Here is a 13,884-nt window from a genome sequence, read left to right on the forward strand (position 1 = left end):
AGGTTTTGGGCTGGGTGCGGGTCAATGAGACACGTTGGGAGTAAGTGTTCATCTTGGACCAAAGGGCCGAATGTTTTAGTTTATGAGCTGCAATTGTTATATGGTTATATTAAGCAGGTAGCAAAAGTAGCATATGCTACTGGCCCCGCAGTTACAAACTCCACGTGTCATTTGCAAGTAGTACCATGTTCTTAGACCCCTGCTGGGTCCCTCGTTGCACCTCTCCCCCTGCTTAAAATTGCAGAGATTTTCAGGCAATTCTTAATGAAGCCTTCTTTTCAGGGAGGCTGTACTGGTTGATGTGTAGAGAGTGTGCGGCCAACCCATGAGTGTGCATAAATTAGATGAAGGAATTTGTCAAGCTCGGCAAATCAATTCATGCTGTCGCTACATCAATGTTGTAACGGAAGTGAAATGAGGAAGAGAATCATCTCCTGGCAGCTATATGCCTGTGAACATTAGCACCGCCAGGGTACAGCCTGGGATCTGTCGTATAATAAAGATAGAAGATCGCGATGAACATTAAATGTGGGTCCTGCCGTAATTAGTTGAGGTGCCTTTCAGAAAACGACTAAAGTTATAGGGTGGCATTCCCAAAGAAAATTCTACCTGCTCCCTGTGAGTCAATGAATCTCCGCCCTTTCCACCCCCCCACCGGCATCAGTGACTTCACCTTTAGAGCCCTTTATCGAATTTGTGACCAAACGCGATTCATTTGGTGATTGTGATGGGCATAACTACGGGATCCTGTACATTTTAAGCAGTGAATCTTCACCGCTCAGTTTCAATTCGAAAATTAAAAATCGCGAACAGAGTCCTTTAAATTCTAAAATACAATGTATTTTGCCTTTTCAATTCTACATTCTTGTCTCCAATGTACACACTTTGATTAGGAATGCATTTTAACAACCTGTTCTCTCACAAGATGACCTGTGCCTGTGCATGTGATACTTAAGCATGTGAAAATGCATTTTGCTTTTCCTAAGTATAGACTACCTGCTTTTATCAAAAGGCTTCTTATAACAACATGTAGTAATCTATACACGGGTTTACGTGTTATAATATTTATGTGCATTTTTAAAATTTAGGGCCCCATTATAACATATGCTACAGGCCCCACACTAGCTTAATCCGGCCCTGCACCCACCTACTCCCCGCTGCACAACAACCCACTCGCCACTACAACCCGCTCACTCCCCACTATACATTCACCCACTCCCCCATACACACAGAATCAGAATCAGGATTTATTGTCATGAACAAGTCATGAAATTCGGTGTTTTGGGGCAGTATCACAGAGCAAACATTCATGTTATAACCATCTTACAACATTACTATAAAAATAAAATAATATAACAATAATAGTTCATGAAAAATAAGGCAGTGTCTTTAGTTCATTGATTATTCAGGAATCTGATGGTAGGGGGCAAGAAGCTGTGCTTGTGCCGCTGAGTGCTCGTCTTTAGGCTCCTTTTCCCCGATGGTAGCAGAGTGAAGAGGTTGTGGCCTGGGTGGTGCAGGTCTTTGAGGATAGAGGCTACTTTTTTAAGAGACCACCTCATGTAGATGTCCTCGATGGAGTGAGGCCGAGTTAACAACACTCTGGAGTTTATTCTTGTCCTGAGAGTTGGTGCCTCCAAAGCCAGAATACTCTCCACAATACACCTGTGGAAGTTTACAAGAGTCTTCGGTGACATACTGAACTGCCTCAGATACATCACAAAGTATAGCCGCTGGCGAGCCTTCTTTGTGATTGCATCTCATGCCAGGGATAGATGCTGGTGTTGCAATCAGACAATTGTAGATCGGATAATTGTATTCTGGGATAGAAATTACCTAAGTTTTTGCATGAGTGCAGGAACGTGAAGGAAGAAAAGATTAAAATGAAGGTATAAACTTTGCTGTTGGAAAGTCACAGTGGGAGATGAAGAGAGGAAATAAATAGCAATAGTGGACAATTTTTAAACAGCTTAGGGAATTTGATGGAGCTATACGCGCAATTTATAAAGACTATTTGAAAAGACAGACCTAACTTCCCAGAATGCCATGCAGCAGAGAAATCCCTCCATGAGTGCTCCATGTATGTCGCCATGCATACAGTCCTTTCTCTGCCTCAAGGCATTCTGGGAGGCAGGTTCGCTGTTACGAGCCCAAAGGACCCCAAAATCCAGCAGCAAAAGATATTCACCAAGACAAATGGTTATTTAAACAAAAGTTGCTTTTAATTATCTTTAAATAAGAAAATAGAATCAAACTTTAACTTATCGCTATTGACTTAACTAACCTAACTTGACCCCTTTCTAATTCTAAGTGCATGTGTATGTAATGTGTGTGTGTGTGTAAGTTCAGAACAGTTCTTTGATTCACAGTCCAATCTCACTTCTCATTCCTCCAAGTTCACTGGTTGCAGGGAATTCTTATACTGTGCACAGAATTTAACATTTATAAAATTCACCAGGCTTTGGTGCTTGAAAGGTAAATGGTTCCTGCTCAGGAAGGTTCTTGTCGGTTTTCAGAGAGAGATTTATTGTTCCAGGACATCCACAACTGATGTACTTCCATCAGCCACTCCAGTGTCTTGCTGATGAAACTTGTCCCTTCAGGATTCTCCAGATGATAACCTCTTTCTTTCAGGTCATCACAGAGTTCCTTTTTGTTTCACTTATTCCAAGTGAAACATTAGACAGCCAGTCCTCTCCTCGTGCATGAACCACAAGGTTTTGAATAGGCCGTCTTACAAAATGGACTTTCCATAAGTTTGCCAGCTTGTCCTGTTCCAGCCATTAGTGAAGTCTCTTGAGCACTCTTCAAAGCTCTTGCAAAAGCTCTGAGGCCCGGATATGTCTAGCCCTAGTATCCAGTATTTTAAATAAGATTTCTTTAAAAGTGTTTATATGTGACCTACTCTAACAAACCTTTCCCAATTTATCTCCAAAAAACATATTGAAATACTCTATATACAGTGTCACACCGCCATCGCTTTTTCCCACGGGGTTTATAAATTATGCGTAATAGCGCTACCAACTTTCCCACGCTGTATAAATTGACAACTAATGCTATTTACTGCTAGCACTTTCCCATGGCCCCTTATAAAGGTTTATAAAGGTCTGCACAACAACAGGAACTAAAGGTCTCATACTGTGCTATACATAAAGATTAAATTATGTTATAATTAGGTATGATTAATTTTGTTCAAATATAAAATCATGATATATTGAGCAGGATTTAGAACAGGGCCACCATCACATGATACAGCATGATGTCACTGGTAGTAGATAGAATAGTCCTAACACCGGGGATGACTCCTTGCGATGTGAAGGTGTGCAGTGTCCAAGATAAGAGTGGTGAAGTGTGAAGAGTGATGGAAGACACAGAACGGCCAATTTAGTGGGACACGAGTGATAATCTTCCACCCACTCTCTTCAACAGATCCACCCACACTCACCACACCTGCATTACACACCCACACAACCCCCACTACTCACCCACACACTCCCATCTACATACCCACCCAATTGCCACAACACACACACATTCTCCCCATTACACACCCACCCACTCCCTCAATACACACTCATCCACTCACACTCTACACACCCACACATTCCCCACAACAAGCACAACCACACCCGACTACACATTCACTCACTCCCCTGCACACCTTCAAATTCTTCATGACACACCCACCCACTTCCAACTGCACAACCACATACTCTCCATTACACACCCTCAGACCACCCTGTCTACACATCCACCCACTCACTCTCCCACTACATAGCAAATAACTCCACCCATTATATACCCACCCACTCCACACTACACACCCACTGACTCCCAACAACATACCCACCCACTCCCCCACTACACACCCACCCACTCCCCCACTACCCACCCACCCACTCCACACTACACACCCACCGACTCCCAACAACATATCCACCCACTCCCCACTTTATACTCACACACTCCTGCATGAAACACGCACCCTCTCTTCAGTCCACACCCATATACTCACCTCATTCTACACACACCCACTCCCTACGACACACCCATCCACTCCCCCACTAACACAAAGCCACTCCCCACGACACACCCATCCATTCCCCCACTAACACACACCCACTCCCACAACACATCCACCTACTCCCCCAACTACACACCCACCCACACCCCCACTACACACCCACCCACTCCCAACTATGCACCCACCAATCCCACTTCTCACCCATCCATCCTCCACTACACGCCAATCACCTTCACCCACTACACACCCACTCCCCCAACACACACCCAACCACTCCCCCAGTACACACATATCCACTCCCCCATTTCCCCATGATATACTCATCCACACACCACTACACACCCACCCATAACGCCATATGCATGCCCAACCTCTCCCACAACACACTCACCAAACCTCCCAGCCACCAACAGCCCCCACCACACACTCACCCACACCCTGACTACAAAATCAGAGAGACATCAGGGAGTACTGCATGATGTACTTCACAGAGATTTGGCGAAATGGGGGCATTTCAGACAGTGTTGCAGCCCAAGGGTTAGACCCTCCATTGCGCTGACCGAACAGCGGTGTCTGACAGGGTACTGAAAATCTGCGCAACGAACCAGCCAGTGTGTTCACGGACATTTTCGATCTTTCATTACAACAGTCGGACATCCCAACCTGTTTCAAAAGGGCATCAATCATCCTGGTACCCAAGAAGAGTAGCGTGGGCAGCTTCAACGACTACTGCCCATTAGCACTAACTTCCACTGTGATGAAATGCTCTGAGAGGTTGGTCATGGCCAGAATCCACACATACCTAGGCAAAGATCTGGACCCATTGTAGTTTGCCTATTGTCACAATCGCAAAACAGCAGTTGCACCACTGAGCTCTGGATCACCTCAAAAACCTCCTCATCAACTTTAGCTCGACTTTCAACACCATTATTCCCTCAGTGCTGGTCAAGAAGCTGCAAACTCTAGGCCTCTGCACCCCACTCTGCCACTGGATCTTTGACTTTTTCATTGGAAGACCACAGTCAGTATGAATTGGAAATAACGTCTCCTCCTCACTGATCATCAACACAGGCACATCCCAAGGATGCGTGCTTAGCCCACTGTGCGCTCATCAGCAAAACCAAGGAGATGACTGTGGACTTATATCAGGGAACTTGACCCAATCCTCATCAAGGGCTCAATTGTGGAGAGGGTCAAGAACTTCAAATTCCTGGGTGTCAACATCTCTGAGGATGTCCTGGAGTCTTCATGTTGATGCAATCACAAAGAAGGCTCGCTAGCAGCTATACGTGGTGAGGTGTTTGAGGCAGTTCAGTATGTCTCCATGATGAACCATGGAGAGCATTCTGGCTGGTTGCATCACTGCCTGGTATGGAGGCACCAAATGTCAGGACAAATAAACTCCAGAGGGTTATTAACTCGCCTGCGAAATCACAGGCACCAGACCACTCCATCGAGGACATCTACAAAAGGTGGTGTCTTAAAAAAAAACAGTCTCTATCCTCAAAGACCCCCATCACCCAGGCCATCCCCTCTTCACTCTGCTACCATCAGGGGAAAAGGTACAGGAGCCTAAAGAAGCACTCAGTGGCAGAAGGACAGTATTTTCCCCACTGCCATCAGATTCCAGAATAATCAATAGTTTTATGAAACCTTACTTCTTGTGCACTGTAATTATTATTATCTTTTCTTACAGTGATGTAGTAAGATGGCATAAAATGAATGTACAGTTATGAGGCTGCCGCAAAACACTACATTTCATGATTTGTTCATGATAATAAATCCTGATTCTGATTCTACATTCCACACACACACCGCATAACACACACCAACCCACTCCCCCACAACATACCTACCCTCTCTATCCAATACACATCCACCCACTCCCCCATGACATACCTACCCTCTCTACCCAATACACACCCACTCCCCCACGACATACCTACCCTCTCTACCCAATACACACCCACTCCCCCACGACATATCTACCCTCTCTACCCAATACACACCCACCCACTCCCCCACGACATACCTACCCTCTCTACCCAATACACACCCACCCACTCCCCCACGACATATCTACCCTCTCTACCCAATACACACCCACCCACTTCCCCACGACATACTTACCCTCTCTACCCAATACACACCCACTCCCCCATGACATACCTACCCACTCCCCCATGACATACCTATCCTTTCTACCAATACACACCCACCCACTCCCCCACGATATACCTACCCTCTCTACGCAATACACACCAACCCACTCCTCCACGACAAACCTACCCTCTCTACGCAATACACACCCACCCACTCCCCCATGACATACCTACCCTCTCTACCCAATACACACCCACCCACTCCCCCACGACATACCTACCCTCTCTACCCAATACACACCCACCCACTCCCCCATGACATACCTCCCCTCTCCCTCTCAATACACACCCACACACTCTGCCACTACATGCCTATCCTCTCTACGCAATACACACCCACCCACTCCCCCAAACATACCTATCCTCTCTACCCAATACACACCCACTCACTCCACAACTATATACCTACCTTCTCTACCCAATACACACTCAAACACTGCCGTATGACATACCCTCTTTACCCAAAACACACCCACCTACTTCCCTACTACATACCTACCCTCTCTACCCAATACACAACCACCCACTCGCCAAACATACCTACCCTCTCTACCCAATACACACCCATCTACTCCCCCACTATATACCCACCCTCTCTACCCAATACACACCCACCCACATCCCCACTACATACCTCCCCTCTCCCTCCCAATACACATCCACAGACTCTGCCACTACATGCCTATCCTCTCTACCCAATACATATCCACCCACTCCTCCAAACATACCTACCCTCTCTACCCAATACTCACCCACCTACTCCCCCACTACATATCTACCCTTTTACCCAATACACACCACCCGCTCCCCACTACATACCTACCCTCTTTAGCCAATACACACCTTCCCCCTCCCCCACTGCAACCTTGACAGCTACCTTTGCAGCGGCCCCCTCACCACTACACACCCATCAACACCCCCAATTGCACACTGTGATGAATTATGTTATATTTTATATTGTATATAGATATGTTTTGAAAGAGATATATTGTGGCTGGTTTTTTAGTTAGGTCACATACAAACACTTCAAAGCAGATCTCATTTAAAATCCCAGAGCTTTGCTCAAACCGGACAGTCCAGGCTCTGAGTGCCTTTGCAAAAACTTTGAAGAGTACCTATAGAGACTTCACAAGTAGGTGTTAATTAGACATGCTGTGGATTATTGTTTTGGAATGCAACAGGTGAATGGACTTGAAGATTAGGTCCGGTGCTGCAGTCTGTCTGAATGCAGTTTGCTGTTCTAAGAGGGTTATATGGTTTTGCAAGCAGAGAGATTCAAACAGGCTTTTCTCTGAGAGAGTGAGTGAGAGAGGCAGAGAGAGAGAGAGGGGGGGAGAGAGAGTGAGAGAGAGAGAGAGAGAGAGAGAGAGAGAGAGAGAGAATTCAATTCTACAGTTCAGCAGTAGCATCTGGAATTGGAACATGACAAATTGGCAAGCTTGTGGGAAAACCCCATTTTGAAGATGGGTTGTGAGTTCTTAGTTCAGCCTGGTCAAAGCCCTTGTGGTCCATACATGAGGAGATGGCTGGGTGTATAATGTTTCACTTGAAATAAAGGAAACAAAAAGGTTCTCTGTGGTGACCTGAAAGAAAGAGGCTATCATGTAGAAAACCTTGATGGAGGAAGTTTCTTGGGCAAGACACTAAAGTGGCTGATCAGAAGGAAACAGTTTGTGTCCAACAAGCAATAAATCTCTCCCTGAAAACCAACAAGAACCTTCCTGAGTGGTAACCATTTACCTTTCAAACACCAAAGCCTGGTGAATTCATAAATGTTGAATTCAGTGGACAGTATAAGAATTGCCTGCAGCCAGTGAACTTGGAGGAATGAGAATTGAGATTGGACTGTGAATTAAAGAACTTTTCTGAACTTACACACGCACATTACATAAACATGCACTTTAGAATTAGAAGGGGGTTAAGTTAATAGTAATAAGTTATAGTTTGATCCTGTTTTCATGTTTAAAGATAATTACAATTAACCTTTGTTTAATTAACCATTTGTCTTTGTGAAATTCTATTGCTGCTGTGTTTTGGGGTCCTCTGGGCTATTAACAACACCCACTCCTTCCACTACACACCAAACAACTCCACCCATCACACACCCAGTCCCCCATTCCCCACTACACGCACACCCTCTCCCTCTGCACACCCACCAACTGTACAATGACATACCCACCCATTTCCCCCACTACCTATCCCTACCCACTCTCCTTTACAAACCAACCTACTCCCCCACTACACGTCCATGCACTCCCCCACTTTACAAGCAACCACTCCCTCATTACACATCCACCCACTCACCCCTACAAACCTGCCCACTCCCCACTTGTTACCCATCTTCTGCCCCATTACTCATCCACCCACTCTCTCCTACCCACCCACCTACTCCACATTACACACCCACGCAGTCCATCCACTGCACACCCATCCTCTCCCCATAACACATCCACCCAATCCACACTATATATTTACCCACTCCCCCTACACACCCACCCATTGCCTAATGCACTCCCACCCACTCCCCACTACACACCCACCCACTCCTCCACTACACCCCCACCCACCCCACTACACACCCATCAACTCCACAATACACCCATCCACTGCCCCACTACACATCCACCCACTCACCACTGCATTCCTATCCACTCCCGCACTACACACCCATCTACTCCCCCACTACATATCCACCCACTCACCACTGCATACCTATCCACTCCCGCACTACACACCCATCTACTCCCCCACTACACACCCACCCACTCTCTCACGTCACACCCACCCACTACCCACTATGCACCCACACATTCCACCCACTACAGATCCACCTATTCCCCACATACTCACCGCACACACCCACACACTCTCCACTACACACCCACACATACCCCTCCACACACCCACCCACTCCTACTTTAGAAGCATACACTCCCTAATACACACCCACCCATGCTCCAATACTCGCCCACCCACTCCCTCACTCAAATCCACCCAATTGCCACTACACACCCTCCCTCTTCTCCCACACTAAACACACACCCACTCCTCTACAACAACCCCACCCACTCCCCACTACATGCCTACTCACTCTTTACCACAGCGTTCCCACCCACTCCTCACTAGACACCCACCTATCCCCAATACGTACCCACTTTTTGCACATTTTACACCCACCACTCCCCACTACACACCCATTTCTTCCCTGCAACATACCCACCCACTCACCAGTACACACCCACCCACGCCCGCCATTGCACACCCACACACCCACTCCCCCTCTATATGCCCACGTACACCACTGTACACATGCACCCATTCCACCCAGTACACACCCACCCACTCCCCCAATACACACCTGTCTACTCTCCACTAGAGCCATAGAACATTTCAGCACAGAAACAGGCCTCCTTGGCCCTTCTAGTCTGTGCCAAAACATTTTATTTACCTAATCCCACTAATCTGCACCCAGTCCATAGCCCTCCATACCTCTCCCATCCATGTACCTGTCCAAATTCTTCTTATGTTATAATTGATCCTGCATTTACCATTTCAGCTGGAAGTTCATTCCACACCACTCTCTGTGTGAAGAAGTCCCCCCTCAACCCTTCCCCTTTCATTCTTAGCCCATGTCCTCTGATTTGTATCTCATCTCCCCTCAGTAGAAAAAGCCTACCAACATCTATTCTGTCTAACCCCCTCATAATTTGAAATACCTCTTTCAAATCTCTCCTCATTTTAGCTCCAGGGAACAAAGTCCCAACCTTTAACCTTTCCCTGTAACTCAGTTCCTGAAGTCTGGGCAACATTCTACCAATCTTCTCTGCAAATCTTTCCATCTTATTGATATCTGTCCTGTAGTTAGGTGACCAAAACTGCACATAATACTTCAAATTTGGCCTCACCAATAGTAGCGACTACTATCCATTAAAAAAAACCACTTGGAGGATAAGTGGGCTCTTTAACGAAGTCCAGATGAATTTTAAATGGTTTATTAATTAACACAAAATGACGAGTACTATCTGTGGTAGCGTTCTTGAACTTGGTAATGGTAATGTGTGACGATCAATCTCCTTGGTTACGTTCAACAGAAAATATTGGAGCCTCACTCACCCACTGTGTATCCCGCCCTCCAGTCATTAACTAACTGCCAACCCTGAAATCCCTGCACGAGTGCACCAGAACAAACAGAATTCAGGCAGCGTCCGGACCCCGGGACGCCGCTGACACCCGCAGCCAAACCAACAATGATAAACAACGAGCCTTTGGCTCTTACAACAGCTGTTAATTATTATGGCTCAAATACTGATGCATATTATAAATGACAATCAAATACAGTAAATTACAATATTACGTAGATCTTCTTTCTTCATAAGGCCGGAGGTTACCAGCACATAGCCTTGAAAGGATCAACCTTTACCACCACTCTGGAGCAGTCTGTAGGCTGTGTTGTGGGCAAGGTCCAAAAAAAACCAAGTAAAGTCAGCAATTTACGGGGGTTTCTTCTACTGTCACAGCATTATACAAGGAATTTCGAATTCCACCGGGAGACCTGTGGCCCCTTAACGATATCATGTTATTTTTATCAGTTTTGTTAAGAAGCTCTGTCTCAAGAAGGCTGGCCCCATTTACATTCCCAATGTGTATTGGAATATTCATTGTGCTTCTGCAGGTTGAGGCACACATCGAATCCATTTGATTCATCAATTGCATCATAAATCAGCTTTGATTTCACAGCACCAGTTCTGGCCCATTCCTTCAGCACCTCTCAAAAATTTTGATCCATTGCAAGAGCAATCCTATAATGTGGATTGGAGTGTTGTACAGAGAACTGCAACTCCCTTGCACTTTATAGTCCAAAATGACTGGACATTCTTTCAGTGCATGTCCCAGAAGATCCTCTCCGATTATTACCACAATCACCCCAGCCCATCCAATATTTTTCTGAGCACCAGCAAAAATCAAACTAAATTTGATTACATCCACTGGATTTGAATGAAAACTTGAGGACATGTCACAGACCAGCACAGTTCCCTTTATGTCTGGGATAAAGGGGAATTCCTCACCATGAACAGTCTCGTTGGCACAACGGTAAACGTAAGAGGTGTTTGAGTTCAAGTTCCAATTGCTCGGATTAGGAGTAGTTCTGTAAGCATCAATCTATCGGTGCACAATATTCACCTCATACTTCTCTGCTTCTCTGGCAGACCAGGCTCCAGTAACCACATAATCCTCTCTTCTTTTAATTCAACAAGATTTAAAGGTACAGTGTGGTGGCCCACTCACTGGGCACACGAACCGGCTCCCAGAATGGCAGTCGCGCATTGGCAAAGGGGCCCGCTCCCAAAGTGCGAGGTTTCCTTCATCGAGGAGAGGAAGCCCACGTGCAGGAAAAACCCTTGGTATATGCCGGTGACATCATATCTGCCAGCAATGGCAGAAACGGAAGCGCATGTAAAGTCAGGCCTGCAGACCCAAATAAAGCTTTCCTGAGTATGACTCTAAACTGTACACATCGTCGTTATTTCAGCACTGTGCGTGGCACGTTGCTACAGCAGCACTAAACTGTCCGGCTCCAACACCCTGGAAAAAGATCACTTTATGTTTTCATGAATTTATAGTAGTTCTTGCAGGTCATTTTCTGCAGTGTTGACAATTTTGATGAAGTCTGCTGATCTATGGCTCATTTCCAGAACACTAATTCCAAGCCCTCGGTAATTGAACAGCTCTTTTTCTGAGCTTCTGCATCCTGGTGAATAATCACAACTTCTTTCAAAGGGCACTTAACAGGAAGGGTCTTTCTGTCTCGGATCACTCTTCCAAGTTCAATAACTCTCTGCATTTGGGCGACTGCTGCCTCAATACGTTTACCAATAACAGATTCCCTTACTTGTGGGAGCACGAGGTAGTGTATCCTTATTTTCTCCAGAGGATGGATCAACCAAGTACCTTATGTCTGGTACACGAGTCCAGTGATAAATGCCATAAGCTGGCACATGTCCTATAAAACAGCAAAGTTTCCAAAAGCTCTTTCCCAATTCTCAGTTCCATTTTCACCTTTGATCTTCTACGATTCGTTCGCCCATACCAGTTGGCGAACATGTCTACAAATCTGACTAGACTGGGCAGCACAATGTCGAGTCTGTATGCTTCCATTTCTGCTTTGAAAAATTGGGTTAGGGATTGAGTAAATGTAAGCGTCCATTTATCCAGGATGTTGTCACTGTCCTCAACTCTACTTCCATTGAAAAGACATTGAATACCCTCTTCCTTCTGCAATCTCTGAATATTCTGGAATCTGGATTGTAGTGCGACGAAAGAACCAAAGACTTGTTGATCTAAACCAAGGCTTTTATTAACTAAAAGACTGGAGTGTATCACATGTAGGTCGACCAGTCCAGAATGACCTGGTCTGGCTAGGAGGAACCCTTTAAGACCTGCCAGTAGGCGTGGCTATGCTCTCAGCCAATCACAGTCATCCTACACTACCATCTGTACATATACACATTGGTGATAGAATCTGTACTATCACATGGATGCATTGTACCAAAGTACCTTGAGAACATCTCTCATCCTTTCTTCTTCAACCCATAATTTTTCTGCCCTTACCACAAGGGAATTAATAAGGTGCAGCCTCGATGCATCTGCACCCACCATAGGTGTTAACAATGTGAATTGGCTCTGGGTAATTCTTCTTAATGCTTGCTCATTTTCTGACCGTGGTTATTATGCAGTAAACATCCTCACACGCATCAGCAAAATGATGCCGTTGTGCAGATGCCAATGTTCCAAAGTTTGTGGGTTGGAAGCATCTGTCAACCTTCCAGCTGGTGACGGTCCTGAATCCAACACGCCCATTCCTGAACTTCTTTTTATTTCTCAAATTGTTTGAACAACTCAGAAAACAATGTTTCAATTAAATTTGTCTCCTTTAAGACTTGCTTTTTTTCTTATGTTACTTTTTCTCGTGCTGTCTTGGCCTTTTTATTCTAGGCCTCCATCATTTGAAAACCGATTTTAGAAAGAAAAAAGTCAGGAAGGCCTGAAAGAGGATATGAGGTCGCTTTGGCAGACAATGTGAAGGAGAATCCTAAGGGTTTCTGCAGGTATATTAAGAGCAAAAGGATAGTAAGGGACAAAATTGGGCCCTCTTGAAGATCAGAGTGGTTGGCTTTGTAAGAAGCCAAAATGGATGGAGGAGATCTTAAATTTTTTTTTTCATCCGTTTCAATTCCTCAAAACTGGCCTTTCTCCAATTTAGAATCTCAATCCAAGGCCCAGACCTATCCTTCTCCATAATTAACTTGAAATTAATGGCATTATAATCACTGGACTCAAAATGTTCCCCTACACATACTTCTGTCACCTGTCCTGTCTCGTTCCCTAATAGGAGATCCAGTATTTCACTCTCTCTAGTTGGTACCTCTATATATTGATTTAACCATATAACCCAATATAACCACTTACAGCACAGAACAGGCCAGTTCGGCCCTACTAGTCCATGCCGTAGCAAATCCCCACCCTCCTAGTCCCACTGACCAGCACCTGGTCCATACCCCTCTAGTCCCCTCCTATCCATGTAACGATCCAGTCTTTCCTTAAATGTAACCAATGATCCCGCCTCGACCACGTCTGCCGGAAGCTCATTCCACATCCCCACCACCCTCTGCGTAAAGAAATTTCCCCTCATGTTCCCCT

The 13,884-nt window shown here is 45.5% G+C and overlaps 1 pseudogene; it reads right to left on the bottom strand.

Moving 5' to 3' along the window:
• Positions 1-5,300: 5,300 nt before the first annotated feature.
• On the bottom strand, positions 5,301-13,044 carry LOC138756830 (phosphoserine aminotransferase-like; annotated as a pseudogene).
• Positions 13,045-13,884: the final 840 nt, after the last annotated feature.

This window comes from Narcine bancroftii, chromosome 3, assembly GCF_036971445.1.
Source record: "Narcine bancroftii isolate sNarBan1 chromosome 3, sNarBan1.hap1, whole genome shotgun sequence".
In the NCBI taxonomy this organism is placed as follows: Eukaryota; Metazoa; Chordata; class Chondrichthyes; order Torpediniformes; family Narcinidae; genus Narcine; species Narcine bancroftii.